General features: G+C 54.8%; 1 long non-coding RNA gene across 3 annotated transcripts; it reads left to right on the top strand.

Annotated features, from left to right (window-relative positions):
- Positions 1-2,917: 2,917 nt before the first annotated feature.
- On the top strand, positions 2,918-7,026 carry LOC128779498 (uncharacterized). Of its 3 annotated transcripts, XR_008425472.1 has the most exons (4): positions 2,918-3,211; positions 3,901-4,185; positions 5,054-5,132; positions 5,253-7,026. It is a non-coding gene; the product is annotated as an uncharacterized lncRNA (long non-coding RNA). The 3 variants fall into 3 exon arrangements; XR_008425470.1 differs by having other exon boundaries at positions 5,054-7,026; XR_008425469.1 differs by having other exon boundaries at positions 3,901-5,435; positions 5,557-7,026.

Raw genomic sequence — 7,026 nt, 5'->3', positions numbered from 1 at the left:
ATGTGCCCATGGGGTCAGGCTCAGGAGCGTGTCCCGAGCCCTCGGACCAGGAGGAACACCCGATCGCTGGGTCTCGCCGACCGGCAGGACCACGTCTCAGAGACCCCTCGTGCAGACCACATCCACGCGGAGACCCGATGTGTCGCAGCACCTGCATTTCCAAATCCTGCTTCCGCATTCGGCTGCTTCCTTTCGGGGGTTAAGCCTTCCACGGTCCAGCGGGCAGAGGGGTCGGAGCTACTAGTTATATTTCCATTTACCTTGCGGCTCATGTTCCTCCATTAACAAGAAATCACGGAATGTTCTTTGCTCCACAGATGGCCTCGGCCCTTGGTGATTACACAGTGACAAAGAGAGTAAACGCACGGGGACTTACAATGTCGGGTTTTGCTCTCAACAGAAAGTCTCTCTTGCCAAAGAAAGTACTCAGATGACTCCAGAAAACAAGCTTCTAGAGCTCAGTATTGGCCTTGGAGGGGAACCTTCCCTGTCTAGGACCTCACCGACACTAAGCCACACTCCACCGTGACTCTCCCATATGGTAGTGACAAGCCAGGCCTTTCAGCCAGACTCGTTAGGCATATTCGCTCACTCACCAAGCACTGTGTCACTCACTAGACTATTGATGCATTTATTGCAGTGGCTGACTATATACATCCATGCCTCAGTCCACCCATCCATCCACCCATCCATCCACCCATTCATCCATCCATCCATCCACCCACCCATCCACCCATTCATCCATCCATCCATCCACCCATCCATCCATCCATCCATCCACCCATCCATCCATCCACCCATCCACCCATCCATCCATCCACCCATCCACCCATCCATCCATCCATCCATCCACCCATCCATCCATCCATCCATCCACCCATCCATCCACCCATCCATCCATCCACCCATCCACCCATCCATCCATCCATCCATCCACCCATCCATCCATCCATCCACCCACCCATCCATCCATTCATCCATCCACCCATTCATCCATCCATCCACCCACCCACCCATCCACCCATTCATCGCATCCATCCACCCATCCATCTACCCATTCGTCCAGCCTTCCACCCATCCATCCACCCATCCATCCATCCTTTCCCTTGTTCCAATAAAATAAACTTAAGGCAGCCTGCTATATTGCCAAAATTATTTAGACACTTGGAAGCAGAGAAAGAGAATGGAATAGGAAATGAAATGGGCAAGGAAAAGGAAAAATGGAGGAAGGAATAAAGAAAAGCAGAGGGAAAATGAAAGACAAATGAATTTACTCTGGTTGGTTTCACTAGAAATATTCCATGATGCTGCACCTCAGTAAAAACAATGAGGAAAGACCGGGTTGTCCAAAAGACAATTCCTCGTAGTCAAAGAATAAATCTTAGCTAACGTTTCCCTCAAATAACCCAGCAGGTAATTAGTCCGAGTCAGCAGGAATGAGCACTAATGCTGGCCCACGAGAACTGCCGGTGCACGAGGAGCCCCCGCCTTCACCACAGGGCCCCCACCTGTGTGCTGGGCGTGCTGTCTGCTTACCTGGAATTGACCCCCTCACCCCTGTGTTGTTTCAGCACCCTGAGTTCCGAGGGGGAATCACCCCCATCCACGTGGTTTCCGAGGGTCCAGCAGAGTCCTCCCGGAGCTGGGCGTGGGCACAGGGCCCCGGCCTGCCAACAAACACATCGTGCGCCTGGGCACGGCCTCCGCTCAGAAACGGCCGTGGAGCCCAACCAGATCCGATCATATTTGAGCAAATTCAATAAATCCAAGGTGACGTTAAAGGAAGTCTGTAATCTGTGGGGTCACCCTGAGGGAGGCATGAAAAATGGGCTGTGGCACCGTGGCTTCCCTCCCCCTCCCTCCTCCCCTCCCCGTCTTCCCGTCTGTCCTTCTCCAGTCAGGAGAGACGCAGTCACAGGCACATGGAAATTGAAGTGGTTTCTGAGTCTGCCTTTGGGTCATGCCTTGGTCATTGTCACTTTACCCTCTAGAACCTACATAGCTGCCCTTCAGACTTAGGAATGCGTGAATGCATGAATGAATGCGTGAATGAATGAACGCACTCAGAGAGGAACAGACCAGGACCTCAGCAAGTGTCACACAGGGCCCTGGGCGTGATGGTGTGGCTGTAACAAGCCCATGATAGCTGGCTTCAGACCCTGAGACCAAGCACTCGCGTGCTGTACCCCAAAAGACTGGGGACGTGCAAGTCCTGGGGTGCGACAGACAGCCGGGTGAAGGGGGCGAGGCCACAGTGAGCGGCAGCAGCTGCCAAGTGCTTGTTTGTACCTCGCTGTTTAAACCAGGAGCAAAGCAATGTTGAATCTTCGGTGGGGGGGAGTTTTTCCCAAATAAACTGAACCTTCAACTCAGATTGTGATTGTTGAGTAACACTGAGGAGAAATGTTGGTGTCACCTAAAATCACAGGAACCTGAGACCAGGTGCAACGGAGCGGTGACTGCGCGTCAGGCAAGCAGCACTCAACGGTGGGCTGGCCTTGGAGGACTGGCAGGCAGCGCACGCGTGGGAGGTGCTGGAAGCAAAACCAGGACGGGAATAAACCCTCAGAGGAGGAGGAACACACCCCAACGCCAGAGCGAGCTCGGCAGCGCTGACTCGAGCCCTCTCCTGGTACCAACCCTCGGGCAGGGGCACAGCCCAGTCCTTGGAAGGGTCTCTCCAATGGGAATTAATCCGACCCACGGGGAAAAGAAGAGGCGCTCCTTTAACATGATTTAGGTACCAAAAATCATCTGCAATAAATGTTTAACACCTGAAAACGAGCTTATGAAGTTTCGGAGGCTACGTATTGCTTTGTGCTGTTCCCGCCCGGCCTGGGACAGCGGCTGCTGTAGGAGAGGCGGCTGCGAGCGGCGGGGTTACACCGGGGGACCCCGAGGTGGACGGCCCGGAGACCAAACATGACGAAACCTGGGGTTATGGTACAGATAGTATTGTTTTTACCAGTGATTTATTTATTTTTCAGTTACAGTTTATATCCAATATTGTTTTGTGTTCGTTTCAGGGGGGCGGCTCAGAGGTTAGACACGCTGTACTTCACAAAGTGTCCCCGACGTCTCCAGGGCCCGCCTGCCACCGCCATCTCCATTTCCTGTGCTGCTTTTACGTCCCCAGGGCTATTCTGTGACCGCCAGTCTTGTACCTCTCCACCCCCTCTCCGCCTTCGACCGTCAGTCTGTCCTCCTGTCTGTGAGTTTGTTTGCTTTATTTTGTGCGTTTCCACACGAGTGAAATCGTTTGGTGTTTGTCTTTCTCTGTCTGACTTATTTCACTCGGCACAATGCCCCCTAGGTCCATCCATGCTGTCACAAATGGTAGGGTTCTGTTACTTTGTGTGGCTGAGTAACAGGCCGTGGGGTGTGCGTACCAGAGCTGTTCACCCGCTCGTCCGCCGGCCGCTTCCATGCCTCGGCCAGGGTAAATTACACTGCGGGGTGCTGACCCCTTCAGATTAGGGCTTCGGGTTTCCTTGAGTGCATGCCCAGCTGTGGAACCACTGGGTCATAAGGCAGTCCCATTTTTAGTCTTTTGAGGGGCCTGCATTCTGTTTCCGGAGTGGCTGCCTGTACTGGATACCTACAAGGTGCTCGGCATTCTTCCAGGCACTGATTCATTGCATCCTCAGAATAACCTGGCAAAATAGGTGGTACATTTGTGTTTACATCAGTCAGTCATTCGCCGGATAATGCGATTAAAGTGAGCCTGCCGAAGCCTGAAGCCCCAGCCCCCAGCCCCTGGCCCTTCTGGGAAGGCAGCTGTGGGCAGAAAACTTCTGAGTGCCTTTCCTCCCAGACGTATTTTACGTACAAGCGCGTCAGGGATGGAAGGACACTGCAAATCCCCCTGCAGCGCTTTTCTTCTTTCTTTGCTCTTAACAGCATACCCTTCACTTCCATATCACAACACTGGGCACCTGGGTCAGCACAGGTGCCCAGGGCTCCCAGGAGCTCCGCCCCACCCACACCTGTTCCGGACGCCTGGCCTCCCCGGGCTGAGCACGTGTCTCTGGTTTGAAGCCGGCCAGCGTGAGGTGCTCCGTCTCAGCGCCGTAGGAGGCTGTGCCCTGAGTTCCAGAGAGGGCTGGGTGGTGGAGCTGAAACCCTCCTTACAAAAGAGCCACGAAGGAATCGCCTTTTCTGGTCATTTGGGGGTTTGTTTTGGAGGTGAGTGGAGCTGGAACGTGGGAAAGGATGTTCACTCCATCGACATGCTGATGGTCCCCTTCCTTCTCATCTGTTCACTGGTCCACTCACTCACTAGCTCCGGGCACTTGGATGCCCCAAGGAGTAGCCCGCTTTGTATTCTCCTGCCAGAACCACACATTTAAATGTCCAGGAGGCAGTAAGCATTTCTTAAAAGGATTTGTAATGTAATCACGGAAGCATCACTTTCTCACCCTGTGGGAAGTCTGCTCTTTCAACTTTGACTCATTCATTCTTTCATTCATTCCATGTGAAATGCAAACACTGCATTTTTTTTGCTTGAAATACGAAATCAATACCATATTTCAGTTAAAAACTTAAAAGTAACTAATACGAGCTCCCTGACTAGAATATTCGGAACTGGACTTTGAGCGCCAAGGTCAGAATATTGGGCGGAGGTCTTCGTTCTGGCCGCGAGGCTGAGTTAATCTGCGTCTCCCAGTCAGCCAGAGGAGTGCGGCAGGCTGGGGGAGGGACAGGCACGACCCCGAGGGTGGCTGGAGTGGCAGCCCAGTGCTGCAGATGAGTGTGTCAGGATGGAGCCTTGGGGCAGGGCGTAAGGGTGGCCAGGCATCGTTCCCCTTCTTGGGGGCAGAGGGGACCAGTTTCTGGAATCCTCTGGTTAGGGTTTCATGTCAAATAGAAGACACCCAGTCAAGTGTAAATTTCAGATGGAGAAGGAATATTTTCAGTATAAGTAGGTACCAAATGTTGCAAAAGACCTACCTATTCTAAACATGCACCTGTTGTTTACCTGAAACCCACCTCTAACCGAGTCTGATGTATTTTTCATTCACTCGGTCCGCTGACTCTCCGCCTGGTTTCACAGGGACCCCATGAGTGCGGAACTGAAGCGGAGACCAGCTCGGAGAGCAGCGGGAACTCGGAGGGGCGGATTCTCACCCGAGGTGAGTTGCTGCATCGTTTAATGTCCTTCTGAACTGCTGGGATCTTTGGGGTTTTCATGAATCAGAAATGGAGGCGCAAAGCCCCCGCCCGGAATAAACTCCCAGTCCCGTCATGCGCAGGAACAGAAACCAAACCGGCGGCCGCCCATGCAGCTCTGGGGAAGCGCATTTCCTGATCGCAGGTACCCGTCCCGGGGGTCCCGCGGCAGCCTGCGTCCCTGGAGGCTGGGGGTGTCCACAGCTACTGGCTGCAGCCTTTGGAGACGGATTCTCAAGGCGCCGTCACCAGAGCCCCCTGAGAAGGTAACTGTGCCCTGACTCGGCCCACTGTGGGTGGACCAGGAGGGCTCTACCTCTGTTTCCCTCCCCAACGAGGTGAGAACCACCCTGATGGCCGCTTTCTCCTTCCCCACACCGCTGCCAGCTCAGACATTCACGGGATTTCTAAAGGGAGCTTGGGAAAGAGGTTCCCTGGAAGCATTTCCGGTCCTTCTATGGCCCACCCACATGGGTTCAGAAACCGGCTTCGTCTTCCTCTGGCCATTGTAGCCACGGCCCTGGTCGCCACTCACGGTTTGAGTTTTGAACTCACAGTGGGAGCTGGAGAGAAATGGGTGTTTTGACGGCCAAGTGTCCAGAGTCCCCGAAGGACAAGGTTCGCACTGTTTGACTGCTTGACGTCCCCTGTCCAGCGCCATCCCCTCCTCTCTGTCCTCACTTGCGCCTTCATCTGATCGCAGGGTGGCGAGCAGCGTCCCTTCTGCCTCTCAAGCTCAGGAAACGCACCTCATTTCCTTCGGCGGCTGCGCTGTCCTATCAAAACAAGCAGGAGCGCCACACCCGCTCCCAAGTCGGCAGCGAAATCTTAGACAAACAGCCATCTAATGCTCTAGGGGTCACGTGGCCACTTTTTAAGGAAGAACTTGGGCTTAAAAAACCTGGAGCTCTATGGTCCCTTGTCCAGTACGTCACTGGGACCACCGTTTCCCCATCAGCTGTCTGGACTCGGATGGCCGGCTGTGTGATGTCTGTGGGACAGGTATGAGGCAGGTGCACCAACTCCTTCCTTCCTGTTGTTTCTAAGTGGACGCCCAGATCACACACGAACTTTGAGCGGCCGAGTCGTAAAATGCCTCAGAGACCATTGCTGGCCGTGGAGAGCTGCCCCTACGAAGCCTATGCAGACACCTGCGCCTGACAAGCAGAGGTCGAACCATTGTTTCTTTAGGGCGTGGTTCTGTTTAGATTTGGGGTACAGAGACTGCCCTGGAGCACCCCAGTGTTGCCAAAATGCGGCAAAGCTCAGGCCACCAAGAGGGGCCGGGCATCCCTGTCCTTCCCTGGAGAGCACGTGGGCCGGCCCGGGTCCCCTTTGCTGGTCACGAGCACGGCCAGGGCTCGCCCTGTAGCCCTCTCGGCTTCCCCCAGACCCCCATCCCGCTGACCCCCCTCCTGTGACAGGGAGGAAATGAGAAAAGTGCGCATCACCGAAAACTGCCCACCAGCTGTGGGGCTCAGGGAGGCTGCAGGCGGGGGGGACCCTGCCCCCCTGGCCCTTCTGCGAGGGCTGGGATGGGCTCATGGGCGCTGACATGGTGGGCGGTTTTCTTTCCAGGCTGAACTGGCATTATTTTGGCTTCTGCCTGTCACAGTGTCCACGGTCCTCCTGGCACTGTCCCTCCTGTCCCCTTCCCTGAGTGCTCCCACTCCCACACCAGGCGGGGAGCATTCCAGGCCAGGCGGGAAAGAACTCATTCGCCCTGTACCTCAGCGCCACCCTAGTCCAAAACACGACTTGTTTCTATAGATCTCTTGCCTGTCAGGAATGGCTGTGCCCTTGGAGACTGTCCCGGGAGGGAAGGCAGACATTCAGAGCAGGATCCCGAGCGGGACA

This window comes from Desmodus rotundus, chromosome 11 (genome assembly GCF_022682495.2).
Source record: "Desmodus rotundus isolate HL8 chromosome 11, HLdesRot8A.1, whole genome shotgun sequence".
Taxonomy (NCBI): domain Eukaryota; kingdom Metazoa; phylum Chordata; class Mammalia; order Chiroptera; family Phyllostomidae; genus Desmodus; species Desmodus rotundus.
This window is presented reverse-complemented; position numbering and strand designations above follow the sequence as displayed.